We start from the raw sequence: 24,222 nt of genomic DNA on the forward strand, positions 1-24,222 counted from the left end.
AAAGCAATCAAACCAACCAGAAACACGTTGCAGACTAATATGGTAAAATAAGAGAACAAACCACCCCTGAACTATTGTGATCTCCATCACACATTTGAAATATGTAACCATTTCCTGACTAAAAGGCATACGTTAATGACTATAATTTATAATATATCTGGTATACAATTAAAATGTATTACAATGCATATTATGCATGACTTGACGTAAAATTAAAACGTATTTGAACCTCCAATATCTTCAACCTGACATTTATACTCATAAGCAGACCTTTTCCGGCGATTTATACATGTTGCACCGCTGTTGCGTGCTACGATTCAAAATGAATGTGCTTTACTATGGTTCCATACATTAAAACCATATTAGGAACCGCTCAGTAACTTGTTTACATTATTGTTTGATTTATAGCTACGTTATGACGATTAAGATGTTTAAAATTCAGTGTTGCTAGATTGTAACATTGTGGTTATTTTTGTTTCAAGTAAGGTATTTAACACAGGCGATTGTTAATTATTATTTTTTTAAAAAAACGTTTTGCTTATTTTTTGTTATTTATTTATTATTTAGAAGTACATTCAACGCCACCAAAAAGTTTACCAGCCCAGTAAAAAAAAGTTTGTGAAAGTGCCTGACGTCACTCCCACAATGCTCCCGCTCCATAGCTGTAGTGCAGCAGCCTGGGGGAGAAGAGACTTTCAGGGCCTGAAAAAAGAAAAAATACTGAAAAAAATTGGAAAAAATAATAAAATCACATATCGAGGAGAGAAAGACTCAGAAAGGCGACGTGGGAGATCCCACGGTAGGTTTGGGTTTGGTCTGGGTTAAAATGGTGCAGGGGTTCCCTGTGAAATTGACCAGTGAAGTGCTGGAAACTTTTTGTTGGGCAACTGTGCTCTTTTTGTAAGTCTTCCTAATGTGGCTTCAGTTAGGCTAAGGTTTTATTATGGGGTCTGGAGATCTGTTTTTCGCGGGGGATCGGATGGTAATCCCCTTCTATTAAATTGCTTAAAATGTTTTGGCGGATTTAAAAAAAAAAAAAAAAAAGTGTAGCTTCAGGTGGAAAGAAAGGTATTTAAAATTATTATTTTGCTTAACCGTGGACGAGCATCTGGGGTATTTAATTGTTAATTACGTGATCGAGTTTTCTGTTTGTCGGAAAATGTGCAGTTTTACTGTTTCTCGGCATTAGTCAGAATACTTATCTTTTGCAATTCAATATGTTGTTCAAGTATTTGTAAAGGGTGTCAACTTTGATCAGATAATACATTTTTAAGCATTTAATATGTATTTACCTTACTGAGGACCATGCCTCTGCAGTCAGATAGAGATTCTAGGGCGGTTGTGCTTCATTTTATTTAATCACAGTTATTTTTAAACCGTGCAAAATAGCGAACTGGCTTGGCTAAATTGTTTTTGTTATTGTTCAAGTGTGCTATTTTTATCCCGATACTTTTAACGATACATCGAAAAAGTAGCGTTTTCTTTTAAAAAAAACAAACAAACAAAAACATTTTTAAAACACATTCCGATTAAACATTTTTTTGGTGTAATAAAACGATTATCTGTTCGGTGTTTAGAACATAATGTGGTGGTTTTGGTTTCAATTTGCTGATTTAAGATATTGATTTTTAAAAAATTATTTTATTCTGTTCTGTTTCTGAAAACGCAGGGAGGGAGGTGTTGCTTGCTGTTTTGAAGAGATAAACATGATTTTAGTAACATTGTAAACGTCTGTGTAAATCTCTCATGCATCTAACACATTTTTTTTTCTTCAGCACGATTTTTAAATCATGTTTTCTTTTAAGATTTAGCAGTTGACGCGGCTTTGAAATTAATTGTGCTACTTCTCAGGGGGGTTTCCAGTAAATGTTACCATAAGGTCGAGCAATAAGCAATTCATTTTATTCTTAAATAAAAAAGGAACAAAAGGTCTCCTTCGGTGCAATGCAACCTTTTCTTCCGTGTGGCGGTGTTCAGCAGTTTCTCTTTATAGTAGAAGATCAATCGTGATCTTATTGCAAAGTTAAATTATTCCTTTGTCGAACTGAAATACCCATGTAAAGAATGTTCAGCGTTTGAAAAGGACAGGCATATCTGATACAAATACCACGGTGCTACAGTGTACCACTGGTGCTGTGCAGAATCATACAGGACTTCATTAACGAAGTGTTACATAAACATATGGTGTATTGGATAGAGCTTAGTGGTACTGGTCAATAAGCAATATTAAATATTGGATTCTTGTTTGGTGTTTTTAAACGTTGTAAATGGGTGTTTTTTACTTGTTCCAAAAGAAGCTAAATTATTAGCTCCTAAAAGTAATTTATAAGAAATGTTTAAAGCCAATAGTAATTGTAATAATGCTTTTAAAATAGTCCTCAGTCCATCTCCCCTAACACTTTTATAGTTTGCGTAGGGAATAGTAAAGCTGAGATGAAGCATAACAAATATACAAAACACTTAATGTCTCTTTTGAGAAAGCATTTAAAGCAAGGCCGTCTGGATATGTTGAACTGTGACAGAAGGAAGCCAAACAAACCTATTCCAGAGCCCCAGGCTACTCAACAAGGACATGGAAATGGGATTGTATTAAAACAATGGCTTTCCTATTGACACTGCAATGCCAGTTGAAACAGATAGTAAGATGTATTCTTTTACTTGAAAAGAATTGACTGTGCCTTGCTGAGCACACCATTAGATCCTTAACTGAAAAAAAGGAAATATGTTAATTGTGAAGAAATTACATTGAGTTGTTGATTAGTAATTGGATTTAGCAGTTTTTGTACAGTTCTATTTAAAAATAAGTTATACAGATTTTGCACTTTTGTAAAAACTGTAAGTAAATGCAAAATATAAAAATACCCACAAAGGTATAGCCCATTTGCTTAAATAAAAATAAAAATCCAGTTCAGTATCGAGTCATTTCAGAAAAAAAAAAACTAGTAACAAAAAATAAAAATTTGGTAATGGGGGATTTTCTGGCATTTACAAATCCAATAAGTAGAAGATTGAAGCATGTGTTGTTAGACTACTGTGGGATTAGAATTGGGAAGTATGTTTCAGATTGGGTTTCCAGTGAGTTTACCTAGCCAGGAAGAAATAGTCTCATCTCTGATTTTACTGTTTACAGAATTGTTTTGAATACACAACCACAAAACAAGCTATTGGTAGTTTGAAGTTTGTCCTTGTTGTTTTTACTACTTTTTAAAGGGCTACATCCCTACAAATATATTCCTGAAATAAGCCACTTCAAACGTCCACAGCATCCTTTTCTGCCCCCCTCAAATAGCCTTTGCTGTAAAGTTAGGTGTACAGTAGGTTATGTCTAAGTAATGCAGTGGAATTGTCAGGATTAGGAAGTACAGCTTGGAAGATCTCTCCCTTCCCAGCAGCGTGTTAGTTCTGGTCTTCTTGTTTTGAGATTTCATACTGATCCTTTTTAAAATATATTTTTCTGTAGTGGTGTGTTGCTGGAACATACACCTGTCACATGCTTTTCTATTTGATATGTTATCTTATGGGTGGGAACTATGTCCTGTTGTCAATCTGTTTGGGTGTTTATTCTGTAGAGGGAGAGGGGTCTTTTAAACCCTCCTGTAATTTCAAGTACAAGTGATCTAGTCTTCTGTGGACTGTTTGTAACCACCAATCCTTTTGTATGTTGGCTTAACGAGAGAAGAGTCCAGTTTATTATAAAACTGGTACAGTCCTGTACGTGAAGCGATTCTTTCACTTTTATTCTCTAAAATGGGGAAATAAATTAATTAGAAATTGTCATTTTAAAAGCTCCTTCGTGCCCTAATTGGGTTGTCAGTTGTGCTGCACTAATTGCACTGGAGTAACAATTTTAGTAAGTAAATCTGCCCTTTTTAAAATATTTTTTTTTAGTTTCACAAATATTAAAACAGTACGTCTCAGTTGTTTAATGGAATTTGGCTTGTGCTCAGAGCCACAGCCTCGGCTTGTATATTAGTGTTTGTTCTCAATCTCTTTTGTGTACACCATCGACATTCTAACTGTACTTGTAGTATTCAACGTCTAAAATAGTAAGAGGAAGATGTTAGATGTTTGAGCACTGTAACAGCAAATGAAGGGATCATTCACTTGATAAGTCTTTGAAGCATAATATATTATTTGTGTGCACAGCAGGTGTCGTCAAGATTAATTCTTACTTATATAGGATTTTAATGAAGCGGTGCAGTTGGCTTGAGTATTTGAAGACCATGTACAGCAGTACCCACAAATCAAAACCAGATCAATCCTTCTACTGTACCTGTCGTTTTTATAGCCTAGATACAAGAGCAGAACGAAAAAAAACAAGACAAATAATAGCTTTTTTTGTGTTGTTTTCAATAGATGTTGAGCAAATAAGAGCTGTTAAATTAATATTTCTGTTCTGAAAAGACGACCAAAATGCTGAAACCTCAGGGGTCTCTTCAAGGTTTTAGTTTTTTTCCTTGTGTTTTATCTTGTTTTGGTGTTTATGTTGTTGACCAGTATTTGATTAGAAAAGCCACAGCAGCTTACTCCTAATCACCGTGCTTCTATTTCACAATGATTTTGATGAGCATGGCCCTCTGAATATCTAACACTGTACATTTGCATTGAAATATTTCCCCAGTTTTCTTAAAGCATAAACAAACTTACTAGTGCAAATAATATAGGAAGAAACCAACTTGGGTGCAAATAGAATATTACAGGTCGCATTTTGAATCTTGTTCATGTCCCAGTGTATGAAATGATTGAAACAAAACAAATGAAAACTATGATAATTTGCTATCAGGTTGTGTCCAAGAAACCTAGCCAGCTGCAAAATTAAGAACATGTGTAATTTCCACAAAGCTTTGCCATACATTTTTTGTGTGTTTATTGCAGTGTGTTTTTTTTTTTTTTTTTAAATACCGTTTTAAAAAACAAAACAACATTTTTGAAAGGTTAATAGTAATAGGAGACTATATGTATACACAATCTGAAGGTCACAGTGTAATATGCATCCCAATACACGTAACGTCCAGGTGGGGTACTTTGTATGCTGTGTAAAAAGATAAGGCATGATGTAGGTGTTCACATTAACTATACAAAACTACAAGTTGCCCTGTATCTTAAATTGCACCCCTTTACTAAGATAGTCTCTCTTTCATGGAATCATTTCCCCCAGAGGGCTAAGCTTATTATTGCTTGCCTCCCTTTGAATTTGCAGAGTCTTTAGATTTTATTTCAGAATAGGCAAATGATTCTAATACTATCTAAACTGCATCCTGGTACTTTTTGCTGCAAGTCACATGACCAGATTGCAGCTTGACCACAGGAGTGAGTTTGAGCCTCCACACATGAAGTGAATAGGTACTGGGAAGCAGTCACAGCTTGTCATTATAATGTTTAGAGGAGCTGCATGCTTCAGGTGTAAAACACAGGCAAAGAATCAACACTGAACATGAGGAGGGGGACAGATAACATAACATAGTTCTAAGAACTAATTTAACACCTTAGTTGATGAAGTGGCTGTACATGTTACTTTACTGCGCCCTTGTATAGATCTATAAAGGGGCAGATATCAATCTCATTGTAAAGCTGTATTTTTTTAATGTATTTTAATAAAGGGGTCAATATCTGCATGATTAAAATGATCATATGCTTATGTACTTGAAGGTCACAATTTGAAATTGATAATAATCAGTATTTATGTTGAAACAGGCTTTGCAGAGACTTTAAACCTAGCAGATCTTTAGTTTATCAGGGAAACTCGTTAAGGTTTGACACACGTGCAAGGTTAAGAAAATTGTTTTAATTCGGGTTAATATTATGAAAGGAGTAAATATTATTTAAGCTCAAAGTTAAAGCTGATATGCTGTTTATTTCACAACAAACAGATTACATAAAAAAACGACGGTAGCTGTTACTCCTCTGTCTTCAACATGTGTACCATGTGCATCTGGTGTAAACCTGCAGAATAGTTTTTGAAATGCATGCAATCTGCAGCAACAGCAGCAGTTCAATAGCAGTGACAATAATCGCTGACGTGCTGTGAGTTTAAATGGCTGTGCATGAAGAATCCCAATGCAGAGGCATTTTCTTCAAGCATGCAACTCCACTGTATTCTTTATGGTGAAATAACTTGCATTAATATCTGGGTTGTCCACTTTCAGTGCAATCTTCAGTATCTGGTTTGGGTTTGGATGCACTTTCAAGATTAAAATAAATTCCACACAGATATTGGTGCAACGCCATTTAAATCACTTTTAAATCTAAATACTGCAACAAATGTTTTATTTTTTTCTTACATGCTTCAATTGCTGTAATTTTTCGTACCAATTAAAAGTACTTCAGGCATCCCGTCTTGCACTGAATTTCTAGACCTCCCTAATTTAAAATTACATTAAACCATTGGTTTTTTAATTAGTCTTTTTTTTCTGGCAGTGTTATGTCATTCTTGCTTTTTCTCAAAGGCATTTTTCTGTGTGATCCAGGAAACTCTCCTTTGCCCCTTGACCCCAGTGGTGACCTACATATTTATACTGTGCATTTAGATTGCTGCAGTAACCAGAGACGATGTATGAATCACAGCTTTTTAGAGGTGTTATTTTCTTAGTCTATTTTGGGTTACAGTAAGATTTTACACACAAGTAGTTATGAAAGCTGTGTTTAAAACCAGTCCATGACATAGACTGACGGCACCAAAAAATGATTTAGTTTTTCGTTTTCTTCAGGAAAGCAGTTCTCCAAATGTACATTTTTTGTATCTTTATATGGCAGCAACAAATACAAAACTAACCATGTTTTGTCACAAGGGTATGTCTAAAATAAGTCATTTTTGGGCTATCGTGGGCTTCATTTGGGTTATTTTTTTCGTTTGGGTTTTAAATACCTGATTACTTGTTTCCACCAGCCTTTGTCAACGCAGTCAGGTGTTAAAAGAACTGGATTTAAAAGGCATCTGATCTGGAACGAAAAGAAATCTGCTTTCATATCGTACAGATATGCAGAACTGCAAATGGAACTTCACATTTTTTTTTTTTTTTTAAATCCCACTTAAAAAGTGTTTGTGTTTCACATTTTTCACACATCCAGGCAGTCAGTCAGTCAGTCAGTCAGTGTGGTTAGCAAGTGTGTACAGTACTGATTACACATGGATAACAGATTAATTTAGGAGATGTGCAGAAAACACAATGCTTCAAACTGAAGGAGTCTCGGTTCTTCCCCACAGGGATGGGGTGGTTGGTATGAAACAAGGAAAACATCTTTCTTCCATGTGAGAAATCATCCAGAGAGCCACACAACATGCCCAAAACCCAGATAAATCACACACGCACAGCTATGAACATAGCATAATGCGCATGGTGTTAAAAAAGTATCATTCTATTGGACAATGTGGGCCCAATGGAGCCTACCATGTGGGTATCTATAGCAACGCTTCCATTTGGAATGGAATGCTTTGCAGGGCTGCCATTTTCCATCCAGTTCCAAGCCTGAATTGTTGCATAAAGGCTTACAAACATAAACATTTTGAACAGTCGGTACGGTCTCTACAGCACGTCCAATTCCTCCTGTGTGTCCCCTTGCATCATTAATTGGCAGTGTCCAATCCAGCACACTGGTCATGTTAAAATGTCTGTTACCAAGACTAGTGCTGGTACAACTAGTCATGTTTGTTTGTATTCGTTCATATAACAGAATTTATAAATAACTGTATCCAAGATATCGTACAAAGAAAATTAACAACATCTTAATAACCCAGAGTCTACTGGACATGAGTATTTACTTTCCTTAGTAGGTAATATTGATATTGAGTACCAAAGAGTAATACAGTACAAATTATCTTTTTTTTTCCAGCTCCTGAGACCAGGTTTAAGAGGAAATTTAAATTTGGTTGTGAAATGCGTTATTTGCTTTACATGAGACCACACAGACCAATATTTGAGACCCTGAAATATTGAACGGTCAGTATTCTGTACTCGAGAGCTCTCTGGCTGACAGTAGTGCGTGCAATTTTCAAATGAAAAATGTTACTTCTACTGAACAAAAGGAGCGGTGAGTATAAGTAAGGTAGCCCAAGATTAGTGGTAACCAGGGTTTGTAGATGCAGTACTTTGGCTTTCCAGATTGATGGTGTTCTATTGTTGTTGCTTGGTTGTGGACTGACAGCTATGTTAAAAATGTTTGGAGGTTACGGGGTTAAGCCTTATGTAAAGAGTTTGCTGGGTATTGAGTTGCCACAAACAAATCGGCAACCTATCTTTTATATTCCACTGAAACTCAGTTGTGTTTTCATGTTTGTTTTAACTTCATTTCTGCCACAGGCCTTTTTTGTACCGTACATCCGTTTCAGATTATACATATTATAAAGAGCACATGTTTGGTTGCTCGTGGATGATGCACATCTTTCAAAATAACAAGCAAAGTAGCAGTACACAATTTTAAGCTAGTTGCTACTGCATGTAAATAGGAGTAGAGGATTGGGATTTATAGCTGTGCTTCTGACACGCTCCTCAAAGAATCTGCCACATACCTTTCCATCAAAGCCCTTTTTACAGGAAACCCTGCCTCAGTTTGTGGGGAGCAGAACATTGAAAAATTGGCTTTGTAACCAGACACTTGGATCTAAAATAGCAAGCCCTGTCTGCAAAGGGTTAACATGTGTGCGAGAAATTGACTTCAGACCTTCTGATTAGAAAAGGTGTTCTTTAGTCAACGAATTACCTGAAACAATTTGAGGTAAACAAAAATGTTAGGAGAGTAGTTTGAGGAAAGTAATGAACCCTGAAGTGGTACACAGTGCTGGATCTGAGGTGGTTAACAGGGAGCAATGCATTTATTTGCCACTTACTGTAGCCAGATATCTTTGAAGGAATGTTTGAAGCAATAGTCCATGGGTTTACCCACAATGTACTGGTCCTACACAATGGTTTGGATGTTTTCCAATATTACGCTGTATGGTTGCTCTGGGAAGTTGGTAAACCTGACATTTATACAGGTAGTGACATAGGGACCTCTTGTGAGTACCACACGGAAGGAAACAAGACTCCCATTGCATACTATAGCAATTTGATCCATTCCTGTTTTTACAGCGAGACACACCTGAGCTTGTTACCTGTACATTGTGGCTAATGAAGCTCGTAGTAAATCCTGAAATGGGTGAAACTGCTATGCAATAGGAGTGTTATTTTCATCCCTGTATCAATCAATGTTTTGTTGAAGACGTCAATAAAGATTTCACGAAAGCGTGTGATTGGGAATTTGTCCACCATTGATCAGTTAAAGCTGCATGTTTACTGCCACAGCACTGTTACAGTGAATATCCTTGAGGTCTCGGTGAGAATAAGAAGAGCTCGCAATTCAGGTACAATTAATGCCACGCAGCAAACAATAATATAATCAGGACTGCGCGGTGAAAGATCTTCGACTTCTGGCTCATCAATAGCCCTTATAAAGCAAGTTAAATACAGATCTTCATGCAGTTGGAAAATATTAAAGTGCACGGTTCTTACTAAGAACATGTCGGAGCATGTCAACGGTGGGCAGTGGAAACATGCAAGCTGTATGTAAAGTCTTGTTTGTAGTGGGCCCCTGGTTTGACTGAGAGGGTACAGTGACTCGCTTATGGTCGCTGAGTCAGTCGCTGTGCTGAGCTATAAGCCCAGGATATCCTGACTTGTATTACCGCTGCTTATTTATATACAGTATTACTTTAGGAAACATTTAACTTTGACATTACGTGACTCACTCCTCTATTTGAAGGGCTTTAATGTTTGATATGACACATATGTAGTTTTTAGGCCTAAAGAAATAAGAGTCGGTTTTCCACTTCCCCAGAATGCGGTCCACTTCAGCGGTAATGACTCGTATTGATCATTATCTCTCTGCTTTTGTTTCCTGTGATCTGTAACATCCCAATCCGTTCCAGAACTTGGCAAAAATATTTGGTATCTTCTACAATGTAATTGGCAAATGTGTGGTTAGCTTTAGACAGCTTTTAACATTGGAAGCCTTTCAAGTCATTTTGCTTCAAATAATAAAGTACTATTTCGAAATAGTTAACCCTACACATGTCTTTCTAAGTGTTCAATTTTAATGAATTTGTTACCAAGCCTGCAGAAGCTCTCTAATGTAATCATTTGATGCTGCTATTTGCTAATTGATGCATTTTTACTGGCAACTGTTATGAGTTATTTCTATTCTTGGTGGGGGATGTATGTTGTATGTTCCTACCCGTATTCTGAAAGGTCATTGATAGACTGATGCTGAAATTTTTCCCTCCTGTGTAAGAGTCCCCTTAGAAGGTTTGAGTCACACTGGTTAAATGCATTGTACACTTGGTTTATGCATTGTAAAGTACCTGCTGTCTCTCAAACTGTCGAACCAGCATTTCCATTGCCTCAGTAGGCCGAAGCAGAAGCAGGTGATGGATTCAGGGCTGAGTAAGCTACTCTAATGTATTGTTTCTCATCCCGAATCAATGTGGATTGAGGGGAGGTTATCCTAAAGGGGAATAAAGGCAGATCCCAATCCCAGCCCCCTTGCTGTACTGTACCATTAATTGGACCTGTGTTGCAGCATTCCCCAGCACAAACTGTAGAGCACGATTGCTAGGTTTTCTCCTTTAGAGAGGAAAAAGAGAGACACCAAATGTTAACAAACGGTGCTCTCTTCTACTCAAACACCAGGACAAAAAAAATGAAACTGGACTGACGACTAGGAGTCCTTTTTCAACCTCTCCAGCGTCGGTGTGAAGCTTTTAGTTTGATTGAAGGTCCTTTTCTGCGTCTGCAGTGTGAAAGCTGTCCTAATTGAATGATAAAGTGCCAGGAGAAGGAGCCTGGTGAATGGCTAACAATGCCATGCCTGTGTGTGGTAGAGGGATTTTGGTACACGTCCAGCCTTCCGCTCTCCACTCCCAAGAGGGGTCTATTATTATCCTCTCTGCTGGACTCTGTCATGTGGCCCCAGCCTGGCCAATCGGTGACCACGCTTGCACTGCCCATGCGGCTTCAATGGCCTCGGTTTCAAGGAATTGATTTTTAACGGTCTCTCCACTGCTGTGCAAATTATAATCCGTGGCCGCATAATTTTCGCATAACTTTGGGAAAGGCAGTTTTCGTCTAGTCTCCAGGGTCGGTATAGCCAGTGCACATACTGTAAGTGTGATGTACAGTATACAGCACCATAAAAATTCCATTAGTTACTTGAGTCCTCAGGCAGAACAGTAAACATGGATGGAAATCAGACTCCTATTGCAAGGCAGTTTTACCCATTCCAAGTTAATAGTTTTAATAGCTAGATTACCTGCAGTGTATTAGTCACACACTCAGGCAGGTCCAGATTAACCCATCACTGGGCCCTAGGCAAGCATACACTTGCAGGCCCCCTACCCCTGAACAAACTGACACATATGCACACACCTCTGTATATATATTATCCCCTTTATAACTAGTCCTCCACCCTTTTACAACAGGTATAATTCTCAGTTTTAAGTTATTATGAACGACTGAATGAATCTGATGGAATTAAACTGCGTTAAATCCTGTAGCACAGCTTGACCAATGACTTCTCCTGTTACTGAATAAAAAGGCAACAGTTCAAACAAACCAGGAACACCATGAAGTTGAAAAAAGGTAATATATAGAAGGGTGCTCAAACTTTAGTTCACGAACGGTAGCTCCACAATAGTCCACGAAAATAAGTAGTAAAAAACAAACCTACCTGTGCATTGTTGTCCAGTCAAATACGTTACTGTTTACTGCACGCAAAATCGTCAATGTTTCCTTGTGTTTTTTTTTGTTCATTGGGTGGGGGTTGACTCGCTTCATTAAAAAAAATACCCTTTTCTCCAATCTTTTGGCATAGAAGTAAGTTCAGGTATCACATATGGTAGATTTCTGTACCCTATAGAATTCTGTACTCTTGAGGATTCCACGTCGACACGGCTGCATTTTTTCAAAGATCGCTGGACGTGAACGCTTGATGTTTCAGAACAGTATTTACATGTAATAAAATGAAAGTGTTTTAAAAGAATGTTTTATAAGGTTACTTTAATCAAGGGTTTTGTGTATTGAGCAACGCAGGAGGCTGAGCGTACTGTATATCTAGAAAATCAGTGGGGGTTAAATGGGTTATTTTATTTTGCCACAGAATTAGTTTTGTCTTGTTTACAATGTTTGTTGCAAGCTGCAGCAGAACTCAATAACCGTTTTGGGGCCCCCCTTGAGTTCGGGCCCTAGGCACATGCCTAGTTTGCCTATGCATTACTCTGCCCCTGCACTCAGGTGTGTCTTATTAAACTAGGAATGGCTCTTATTTCCATCCCTGGTAAACCTAACCTTTTGTTATACATTTTGAGGAAACAAAATGATTCGCTTCATATGAGCCCAGTTGAAAAACAGCAGATCAAGTCGGCTGTCGTGGGAAATTGCGGCAACGGACTGGGTCAGTGGAGCAGGCTTATTTATTACGTGTTTTCTGACCAGCACATCGTTTAGCCAGCTACTAACTGTAGATAATAACACTGACCGTCACAGGTTACATTAAACCAAAGTCGCATTGCTTTTGGAGGTATTTTGGGCTCTTTCACCAGTCCCTTCTAAAGTCCAGCAATCAATTTCCTCCTTGACATGCCTGTTTTTGTGGTATGTTTGTACACCTTGTTCTACAGAGGGAAGGAGTACCCCTTACTGAGCCACCAGAAACCCTTTCATACACGAATCCAAGTAGAGACCAGGCCTGACTCTGTATACAGTAGCACCGGAGATGTGACGACAGAGCAGATGAGCCATGCTACAAATGTACTTACTTGGGGAAGAGAGTTTAATATATAGAAGAGCTTATTTGGCTATGATGAATATCAGTAAGAACATTGTTTAGCACAAGTTATTAAGAGTATCATAATCTTGGGATACATATAGAATAGGTAGGTCACTTACATGTCACTTACATTTTGTCATGGCTCGAGGGTGGAAATCAGACTCCTATTGCATAGCAGTTTCACCCATTCCAGCTTTTAATACAAGCTTGATCACCACAGTGTATAGGTACTGCAACAAGCTCAGGTGTGTCTTATTAAACTCATATCAAAACCAGGATTGGCTCAAACTGCTACGCAATGGGAGTCTTACCTGCGTTCTCATGCTCCTGGTATTATAATAGCTCTAATTGTGTATTTACAACCATGGCAGGGTACATACAGTGGGCTATTAACTTGCTTTTCAATTTAGCTAAAGCTGTTTATTCTGTATCGCTATACAGTTGTAGTCAGATTTAGATCTGGACTTTGACTAGGCCATTCCAGAACCATGATTTTATTCTTCTTTATCCATTCTGAAGTAGATTTTGATGTGTGCTTTGGATCGTTGTTGTGTTGGAATGTCCATTTGCGCTTTAAACCAAGTTTTGTAGTGGAGGGTTTCAGATGATTGGCCAATATCTTTTGGTATGCTAAGGAATCCATTTTACCATGTATTAGAACTAAATTTCCTGTGCCATTAGAGGAAATACAGTCCCGTAGAAGGATATTACCACCTCCATGCTTGACAGTAGGTATGGTGTTCTTTTCTTTGTAGGCCTCACCAGACTTTCTCCAAACGTAACGACTATCAGCGTGACCAAATAACTTGATTTTTGTTTCATCACTCCACAAAACCTTTGACCAGAACACCTATCCATCATTCATATGTCGTTTTGCAAACTTTAAGCGATTGTCCTTGTGACGTTTTCCTAAGAGTGGCTTTTTCCTTGGCCAGCAACCATTGAGACCTTCACCATGCAATACTCGACCTATGGTTGAAATGGAAACCCCTGTCCCAGTTGCAGCCAATTCACTTTGAATATCTTTGGCAGATTGTTATTAACCTTCCTTACAATTCTTCTACTTGTTCTTGATGAAAGAACCTTCTTTCTTCCAGATTGAGTGATCGTTGTGACAGTACCATGAGTCTTGTACTTCTTGATAATAGAAACAATAGTTGAAATTAGGATACTCAGATGCTTGGACATCTTCTTGTACCCTTCTCCAGCTTTATGACAATAAATCATTTTCTGCCTAAGGTCTACAGATAGCTCTTTACTTTTTCCCATATTGACTTATTGGTAATGACAGCCTATGCTTAACCATTTTATACTATAATAATGTTCACCTACAATCCAGCATTTTATAGACTTTTCTAGAATTAGGTTCTGCATTATCATATTGAAATTTCTAACACCTTGTAGACAATGCTATCATAGCAGCAAGGGGTATGAATACTTTTGAATTAGCATTTTTGGAGTTTTGCAAAAAAAATGCTTAAATAAATAATTGTACACATCCATTTCTTGTAACTTGTTTTTTTTCCCCTCATCCACAAAAGCAAAACGTTTACTAAAATTCTTTGTTTTCGAGAAATTATAAATTTCCATTAGGGTATGTGAACTTTTGACTACAACTGTATGAACAGTGGATCTAGACACAGCGTGAACATGCAACCACCCTATACTGAGCTAGGAGGGCGATGTGTGTTTTTTCTTGTACAAACTGTGTTAATGATTGTTTGCAGTGTTTTGGTTTGGCCTCAGTTATTGTAAGGATAAGAGCCTTCTGAAGTCATTCCACTCGGGGCCTGCACAGCTGCTGGCTCCAGACGTTTTGTTTTGCTCATTGATGTAAAGTCGGTTCCAAATGCAAAGTTCTTTTGGAGGGCCTTTGCAGGCTGACAGATTAAGCGTTTGAGATGATTGGTCTCCATTCCATAACAGAGCAGGGTGTACAATTGCTATCTGGAGCTACAGCATTAGAGCTACTGTACCGTATCCATTGAGGAACGCAAGATTTTACCTTCAGCCATTCTTTGAACTCCACATTCATTCCTTTGTTTTGTAAGGATGCTTTTATTATAGCACTGGTAATAAAGGTACATTTGCAACATATTATTTACACTTTTGTTACAATATTTAGTATTTGTATGTAAAATATATATGTAATTTTAGAAAGAAAAAAAGCAACCTTAAATGCATGTTAATGTATGGATTTCCATCTTCACAATCAAAGAATTGTGTGCAGAGTGCAAGAAAATGGTAACTGGTGTAAATTATTGACATAATTGGTCTATATGACTCTTGCTTGTTAAACCTTTAGCACTGAAACGGTCCAAACTGTGTGCATTATATGGGCTACAAGTGTTAAACAATATTTGTACATTTCCCTGATTACTGGTAATTCATAAATCAGGCTTTTGTGAGCAATGGAGTTGCTGATTTGGCATTTAACTGATACCTCTGTTTCCTAGTCACTCCAACTTAAATTGGGCATATTTAAAAAGCACCGAATCGGTGCCCGATCTAATAGGTCTGTCATGCATTTAATGTTTTATCTGAGGTTTGAATGAAGTAACAGCAAGACTTGTTCCAGCCTGTAATATTTGAAAATCTCCTGTGCGCACACGCACTGTAGTCCAGATACTCGCATGTACGCACATACAGCAATAGAACACAAACAGACCAACAAAATGTTGTGTTTGTGTGCATGTGTGCTCAGGGCTTCCCCCTTTGTGCAGCGTTGGACTGAGGCTGCCGCTGCTGGCGTCCTGCCTGTTGGCAGACTGCCCAAAGCGTGTGCTACTCCTGCGATTTCTCTGTCACTACCAGGACTCTCTGCCAGGAGGGGTTCCCTTGTTTACCTTGTTATCACAGCCACGGAGCCAGGGAATCGTGAGCTCTACCTGCATGCCAGAAGAGTACTGGACTTTATAGGGAGTTTGGAGCAACTTTAGAAAGCGCCACGAGGACTACAAACCTTCTCCCTATGGAATGTAACCTGAAGTCATTTTTGAGTGAATAGGAACATGCATTTTCTAGCATGTGAAGTGGGAGTACAGCTTTTTATATGCACATGCAAGCAATATTTTATAGTTAGGTGGGTGAAAACCTGGATAAACTCTGAAGGGCTAAGAATCTGGATCAACTGCCGCCACCACCACCACAAACTGCTAGCAGCCATACCCATCAAAATGCAGAAGTGACTGTGTGTACCACCATGTTAGCTGGCAAGACTGCGCAGTTTTAATCCAGAGTTCAGCACCTCCTTGATTCCTCTGCAGACCCTTTCAGAACAAATCACCAGGACCAGCTGCTTCAGCCCTAAGAGCAGTTTGTTACCGCTGCATGAGAAACTTCGCTTGAATGTTTCCTGCACAACCGCTAGCACTGAACTTGTAGGTGCAAAATAACTTGACATTTCCCAGGCTACCTTTTCTTCCATTGTTTTTGCAAATGACCAGGGAATGAATGGTAGTTAATTTACTGTCATAGTGGAACCTGTTTATTGCTAATCAGCTATAAAACTGTAGGGCACAGATGTCTTGCCAGATATTGAAAGCAATATCTGTGTTCGAGCATAACACAGCCATTGTGTAGCCATAGCAGCAGGGCTTCTGGAGCAAAGAAACTTTCTCTTGTGTAGCATTTCTGTTTACATGAGGATAATTCTGAACTATTGAATTCTGTGGCACAATAAACATAGCTACAGAGTTTTCTGTTATTGTTTAACTTCTTTATACACCTATGCCTGCGAGATTTTTTTTTTTTTTTCTTTAAAACATGTAATATATAAAACCGGCCTACTATTCTCTTGAAGCTTGTCTCCTACATCCTGTAAAAAAAAAACAAAAAAAAAAAAAACCTCGCAAGTTTCACTACTGGTATACAGATAAAGATCTACAGAAATGCTCGTACTGTGTGTGAGTGAGTGTGTTGCATCTAACTGCTAAGTTTCAGTTGAAATTAAAGAATATTTTTCTGTAGTGTTAAAAACAGACAGTTCTCCTTCAAGAGAGGCACATTAGGGTTTTCACCTCTGGTATCAGTCTGACCAGGGAACCGAGTTATTTCAGCCTGGCTCCAATTGAGGAGACTTCAAGTTGCAACAAACATTTCAAATCACAAATCGTTCATTAATCTAAACCTGAAAGTGAGAATCTCTAAGTGTGCGTGTGTGTGTGTGTGTGTGTGTACGTGTGTTTAGTAATGCATACTCGCTCAGAACTAACACAGATTTTTCTAATCACGTAGGATAATCGGCACAAATTCTAACACCTGCTGTTCGGTTATTTCAACTGGAATGGTGATTAGTCCAATTACCACTAATCCATTAGAATTCAGCACTTTTTAACTTGCTTTCTTCCCAGCATTAAAAAATATAACAGATAACTCCCACATGGTCTGCTGCCTAGTCCTACAGGTTGCACAGCCTTGAATTGGGGGAGGCTGTGCTAGTTTGGGGAGCACATGTTGTATGAGGCTTGTCAATGTACAGAGTTGGCTCAGCAATGTTATTTTACCACATCTTCCTCATAAAAATGGGATCTAAATATAGAGAATACCATTTCAGCATACTCTGAACTGAATTGAACAGGAACATTAGTATATTGCACTTTGTGCTGGGCAGAATTTTCAGGTATTTCATTAGTAATTACCTTTTATTTGGGGGGAAATAAATAGGTATGAGGAACAGCTGCACTATACCGGCAACTACAAACGATGCAGCGAACGGGCTGGCTGGTGTTCATGGTTAAATTTCTACATTGTTTTTAAAGAAAGAAATTAAGAAAACCAGGATTTTTTTTTTTCTCCTTTTGAAACGAAGCAAGCAGATGCTGTGGTGCCGGCACAGCTGGGTGCAAGGTGAGGGTTGGAAAGCAGATGTGGCGGCGAGTCCTTTCTGTGCCACTTTAATCTAGTTTGTTTATTTTGTTATTGTTGAAACACGACTCTGACTGGCGAGGGATATCTGATGCGTCATGGCTACGAGAACCGGCGGAAGATTAAAAAAAGATTGTAACGAGCCTGCTGATTTTTGAGGTGTTTTGGTTGGCGCTGGAGGCAAAGGGCTTTTTTTTGCGTGCACTGTAATTATAATTAACATGCCATCTACCATCCACTGTGTAGCTGCTGTTGATGTTTGAACTGCGTAGCTAGTGTGCCAGCTTCCCCAGCTTAATCACAGTTTAGATTTGTTCTATTGGTAGCAGTTGGTGACCCCACGGCAGACTTCTCTGAAAGAAAACGCTATTTTCCGTATTACAAATGGGTTTTTAATACACATTTTGAAGCATGCATTGTTTTTCAGCACGAATACAGTAAGAGGTTCCTCATTTCTAGTTCTTGCTACACTCATACCTGTGCTGGCCTGATGTAGGACACATCCTTCCAAAACCAACTTGCACACATTTGTAAGCTACCAGCAAATGAAGGTGGTCCAGAACTGGACTCGGTTTGCATGCGGTAGAACACATTGATGCGTCTGCCATGTATTAGAATGCCAGTTACTCGATTCAGCAGCAATCCCTCCTATAACGCTGTACTGTGTTTTAATTTTTTTTAAATGAATTACATTTTTTAATCTACGGCTGATTTAGCTTTGATATATCGTGGCAGCACAGAACAACCCAAGTTTGTACTATAAAGTTAGCTGGAGGGTAAAATTGAGGGAAATGATCAATCCATGCATTTAACAAAGCAGATATGGAGCAAAATTCAGTATGTGCGAAAAAAAAAAAAAAACACTTTCTTATGGCTAGGTGACTATTTGTAGTCGCTACCAATCTGCGTGCTTTGAAATGATGTAATAAATATTCCAATGCGAATACTAAAAACAGAATGAAAACGTACACTAAATGCCGTGGTATCTAGAGACGATCTCTTTCGAAGTGTCTCGGTATATTCACACAATACACACAGCTGACCCTGGGCTCTCGTTTCAAATCTCTTGGCAGCTGCAGTTGGTTGCGAGTTCCCCGTCTCATGAAAATAGAGAGCAATTTTTTCGGTCTGCTACAGCATGACATTGTGGTTCTGTGGTTCAACAGACTAGTATGTAGTGTGTTTCAATACTGTGACCCTTTGCTTTGAAATGTTTGAGCACGGACTCGAGTGCAGCAGGTTCAGTTTAACTCCTTTACCACTGATGTCCTCTTACTGTAATATTCTCATGGTAACCGTTGAGCCATGAAAGGTACTAAAGCAATAGTAAGCCATAGACCAGTGAATTGTATTTTAAATGGATAAGCGATAGTCTGATAACATACGGGGATCAATGACCATTAGCCATTAACTACGGTAATGAATGTTATAAATCTCTATTTAATTACCAGTGTTTATACTGTACAGACCCCACTATGCCCCAAACAAAATGTATTTAAAAGAACAGCGGTATATAGGAAATGCTCAATCCTAACAATATACATTTTTATTGTATTTTATTTTACTTTTTATACAGTTAACTGCAGTTAGATGCAAACGTGCACAGGCCCTGTGTCTGAAAAAATAATTATATGCTGGCCTGAATAAGTGAAGCCCCAACAAAATGGTATATAGTCTACACAGTAATGCATTTTGTTACGGGTACAGTAATTTATAGTAAGAATTGAGATCGCAGATCACCAAAAAGCTGAAGCGTATACTCCATTTAAGTGTATAAATATTAAAGAAAAATAAGTTCTACACTTCAGCAGGTTAGACTGTACCATATTAATGATGCAGAGCAGGAGGATAAAACAAACAATAGCTTGAAACAATCGTACTGCCTATGTGATGTCCTGACGTGCGTTTCAGGTTTGCCTTCAGTCCCGGAGATCTTTAAGACAGAGCTGAAGCCTGGCAGAGACCACATTCTCCAATTGGCTCAGCTGTGGATCGTTAATTTCTGTTTTTAATTAGACAGAATAAATGGCAAGTGCTTAACGTATCCCACACTCAAACCTTTTGGCAACATGAAGAACAATTTAGGGTTGCCTGGCTTAAATGTTTGTTATTAAGGCAAAAGCCATTGAAAGAATACAGCGCATCACAAAGCTAGTCTTGCACGATGCAATCAAGTTGTTGGAAGTTTAAGGGCTGCTTGATGGGAGTCGGTAAACGTTTGTTTGTTTATTTCATCAGACTTTAGATCAGTAGATGACTTTTTTATACAGCGCTTCAAAAAAAGAGCTCCTTGCGTTTTAACCAGAGCTTCACTTCCAGCTGGGACTAGCTAAAGAAACTGAGTTTGTTTGAGAGGCTTCCAATGTTATGCTTGAGTTGCAGCTAACGTAATCTTGTCCAGTCCTAAGATTAATTTGTAGAGCAAGCAAGGGCAACTCTGGCCAAAGGATAAACAGGTATCATGAAAAAATGAACTGCTTTTGGAGCTGATTGGAAGTTTAATCAGTTCAAATGAACAATTAGGATGGAACATGTTGGAATAAATACCTGGTCATGAAGGATCAGGCGCTAGTCATCATGTACGTCAAAAGTGTCATGTTTTCTGATACGAAGGAATACTTTGTGTAACAGCAATGCATGCACCCATGTTCAGTCACAGGGTTTTTGGACAGGGCTCCATATTGGGCAAACAGCAACCTATAGCTATGGCAGCCCCTTGTGTTGACAACTGAGAGGTTTGTAGCCCATGGAAATGCTTTCACATCCTTTGTTTCCCATATTAGTTGTGTGTAAACAAACCCACATTCCCCCTTGCCCTTCTCCTGCTTGGCTAAATATGTTCTCAATAACTGAGCTTTTCACTAGAAGTTTGCTTTTTTTAAACTGTATGATGCCAGCAATGCCAGTCACGACCATCCTGCAGTCAGTAAATCTTGTGTGGCCAGTCCTGGTTACAGTATGTGAGGGTGTCCTTCCTTCCTTCCAACTTGTGCTTGGTATTTTTTGCAGTGTTATCCTCTACAGGAAATGATGCACAGCCTCTTAAGCTAAATTTTGTAAGACAGTGCCATTGTTAGTACAAAGTGACATGAACTAGATTGGACCAGAAAAGAGACCCCAACACCGAAACTTGATCTGATCAAATTCTGTTTTACTAATAGCTTTTGGTTCACAAACATGCTGCTGTTTTTTTATGCCACTGGTACATTTAAAAAAAAAAAACCTTGGGCAAGGTCACAGGTCATTTTTATTTGTGAAATTGAAGATTTCAGTTTAGTACCTGAAATGAATAACCTCATTCTGTTTTTTTTTTTCTTTGGTAATTTAAGATGCAACGTGCCAATGGTAAAAGCCCAAACTTTAAACAGTCTTTAAAAAAAAAAATATATATATATATATATATATATATATATATATATATTGTATATAAAATTGCTTGTATTTATAGACAGAGTATTTCTTTTTGTTTAAGAAATAAAACCCTGAACTTAATTTCAGTTAAGTTCATCTCTCACAATTGTTTGGAAGTTAAGAGTTTAGGTAAGACAGCAGAATCTATTCTTCAAACCCTCGGCAAATATCAGTTTATTCTGTACTGTAGTATAGAAGTGGACTTACAAAACTGAACCAGGATGCCTTTTTATTACAGGTCGCACTGTCATTCAATATAAAAAGGTCCACAATGGCCTCACATTTTAAGGTTTTGCAGTGACCAGCTCCAACGTATGACCTAAACTGGATTTGAGCGGATTGCTCAGGTGAACTGTGTTTTACTTTCAGTCCTGTGGTGGTGATCTAAGTTGAATCAAGATGGTTTGTATTTGAAATCTGTTAATATTGAAGTCTATTTTTAAATAGATGTAGTTTCCTCCTCAAAGTGCATCTGTCCGTTTTATTTTTTTCTCCATCTCTGAATGTGTGGTTCTCCTTAATATCGAATATGGTAAACCGGTCAGGGGTTGAAACCAAAGGCAGACCTCAGTGTGCCTGTTTCCTGTGTACAGGACAGATTAAGAACAAGACTGGGCGGAAGTTCAAAATTCTAGACAGTGATGGAGGTCTGGTGAGCCGACTCTGCACTCTAGCACTGCAGTCCACCCTTCACGGCCTGTTATTTGTTTTGGAAATTATGATTACACTTCAGAAGGGTTTGCCGAAACATTTGTGTACTTGACTTGCTGTGGACTCACCAGGATTTTAAGAAACGCAAGACATCTGTAACTTACTCACCAAAGGCTATGCTAGGACTTAGAGTAAGTATACTTAAATATAACGTTACACGTCCCCATGTGTTGCTACAACTGTTTAAATAACGTACCTGTCATTTTTCATTGTTAACATCCTGACAACTTTTTACACTTTTTTTTTTTATAACTTTTTAAAGTCTGTTTTTAAAGCTCTTTTCAAAATGGCTCTAGTGCACTGATAGTGTAAGGATTATCACCCACATCGTCAAACAGGTAACACAGCAATAACGATCCATGATGTGGTACGGAACAAAAAAGCCAGAGCACTTATGTGTTTCTTTTTGTTTTCTTTCTGCAGTGATTTTAGAGGACCGATTTCAAACCCCACTGCACTAGAGCGGACATTTTGAAAAGAGCTTTGAAACAGACTTTAAAGTTTTAGAAGTGTACAAAGTTGTCAGGATGTTAACAATGAAAAGAAAAGTTACAGGTACATTATTTAAACAGTTGTAGCAACATGTAGGGACGTACAACACAATATTTCGGAACCCCGCTACTTACTCTTTTAATATGAGTCTAATCATGTCCAGGGAAAATAATCACCCTGATGAGCCACAACACTGGTCTGTACGAGGCATTGTCACCTTGTCAGGAAATACATTTGGCATTACAGAGCATTTCTTGTGATGTGCTTTAATAACATAAAATACCTTCTGTACATACGTACTTTACGGGAGGGTGTTGACTTGGATAAAAAGGAATCTGCTGTAATTTAAATCAAAGCCACCTCAGATTTAAGCTCATTTTGAGAGCCTGATTGAAATTAACTCCCTGGTCTGATCTGGTTTGGGTTTTTAAATCTTGCCACAATACTGCGTGTGCAATGCTGAGCCACATGGCTGAAATGATGCGTTGATGAAAGAAAAACAAACTTGTTTTACTTTCAGAAAACTATCTGAAAACAATATTGATTCTGAGGGCTGCATATTTTCTATGGGGATCAGGACAGCTAATTCATTCTTCACCTCCTTAACAAGAGCCAACAAAAAGAGCTCCATAGTCATTAGTGGTGACTTGGTTTATGTTGGATTACAGTTGGGGACTGCCATGTAAAATAGGGGTTATCAAGATACCAGCCCCAAACCTGTCCTCTATAATCCCCACGCTTCTGAAATTGGCCCCTTCTAGTCCCTCTTGACTTATCTGGTTTCCTATGCTGTTTTGAGAGAGGTTATCAGGAGCAGCAGATTTTCTGTACAGTATGTTATGTCGTAGGAGGAATTTGTGTATGATCTTTATTGGGAAGCCATTAAAACTACTGCACCTGAGCCAGCCAGATGCCATTTTGTTGTATGTTTTTGTGCTATGTCAAAGTTTAAAGATGAACGTGGTAACTACTGTATGTCCTGCAATTTTGCAAATGATGTCAGAGGATCTCGTATCCTTTTATAGTCCTTTCTCAAACCCGTGATCTGGTGATTCCCAGTGTTGATGTGTGCTGAAATTGTAGTGCAGAAACAGCATGAAAAGTCTTCCCTTGAATATACAGTGAGCTGGAAAAATCAAGACCTCTCGAGTGCTCGTTTCCACCACAGATTTCAGTTTCAGGGCTAAAATCCCCGAATTGTCTGTAATTGAATTCTTGTAAACCTCAGCATGTTCACTTCAAGGTATTCCAACACCCCCGTGACCACCATTGCACTATAATTGTTGTGCAGAGTTTTTAAAAAGTCTGTTGGCTCCTTGTCTAAAAGAAATCCTGAATCCACTCTACCCATTTCCTCACCACCCAGTAAAATTCGATGTCTTTAGCCAAAGTCCTTTGAGCTAAAGCTAGTGAAAGAAGCAAGCACACTGCTCAGCGGAAAGGAACAGATAACCCCAAACCCCCTCCCCCTCCTCAGATCTGCCTGTAACAGCCGTTTCCCTTCCTGTCCTGTCATTTTGTGTCAATATGGTCACCAAAGCATGACTTGACATCCTGTTCAGTGGAGTCACTGAACTATCACTAAAGGCAGGCTGTAGAGTGGGGTGTCCTGCACCCCGATCCTCCCTCTCTCTCTCTCTCTCTCTCTCTCTCTCTCTCTGTCTTCTGCTCTCTGTCTCTCCTCTCTCTGTCGCTCGCTCGCTCACTCTCGCTCTCTTTCCATCCTCCTTTCTTTCTCTGTCTTCCCCTCCTTTCTTTCTTGCTCTCTCTTGCTCTCTCTCTCTGTCTTCCCTTCTCTCTTGCTCCTTCTCTGTCTCTGTCGCTCTCGCTCTGTCTTCCCCTCCTCTCTCCCTTAATTTTTCTTTCTTTTTCTCTCGCTCACTCTCTTGCTCTCTGTCTGTCTCTCTGTCTTCCCTTCCTCTCCCTCCTTTCTCTCTCTTCTCTCTC

At 38.6% G+C, this 24,222-nt stretch overlaps 1 protein-coding gene across 3 annotated transcripts in view; it reads left to right on the forward strand.

Annotated features, from left to right (window-relative positions):
• Window positions 1-613: 613 nt before the first annotated feature.
• LOC117418899 (zinc finger protein PLAGL2-like) overlaps window positions 614-24,222 on the forward strand; it is a 37,442-nt gene continuing 13,833 nt past the window's right edge. For all 3 annotated transcript variants that reach the window (XR_009309248.1, XM_034031885.3, XM_059003397.1), the window contains exon 1: window positions 614-799. The gene's annotated coding sequence lies outside the window, so the exon portion shown is untranslated. The remainder of the gene's footprint in view (window positions 800-24,222) is intronic.

The sequence above is a fragment of the Acipenser ruthenus genome, chromosome 29 (genome assembly GCF_902713425.1).
Source record: "Acipenser ruthenus chromosome 29, fAciRut3.2 maternal haplotype, whole genome shotgun sequence".
NCBI classification, from domain to species: Eukaryota; Metazoa; Chordata; class Actinopteri; order Acipenseriformes; family Acipenseridae; genus Acipenser; species Acipenser ruthenus.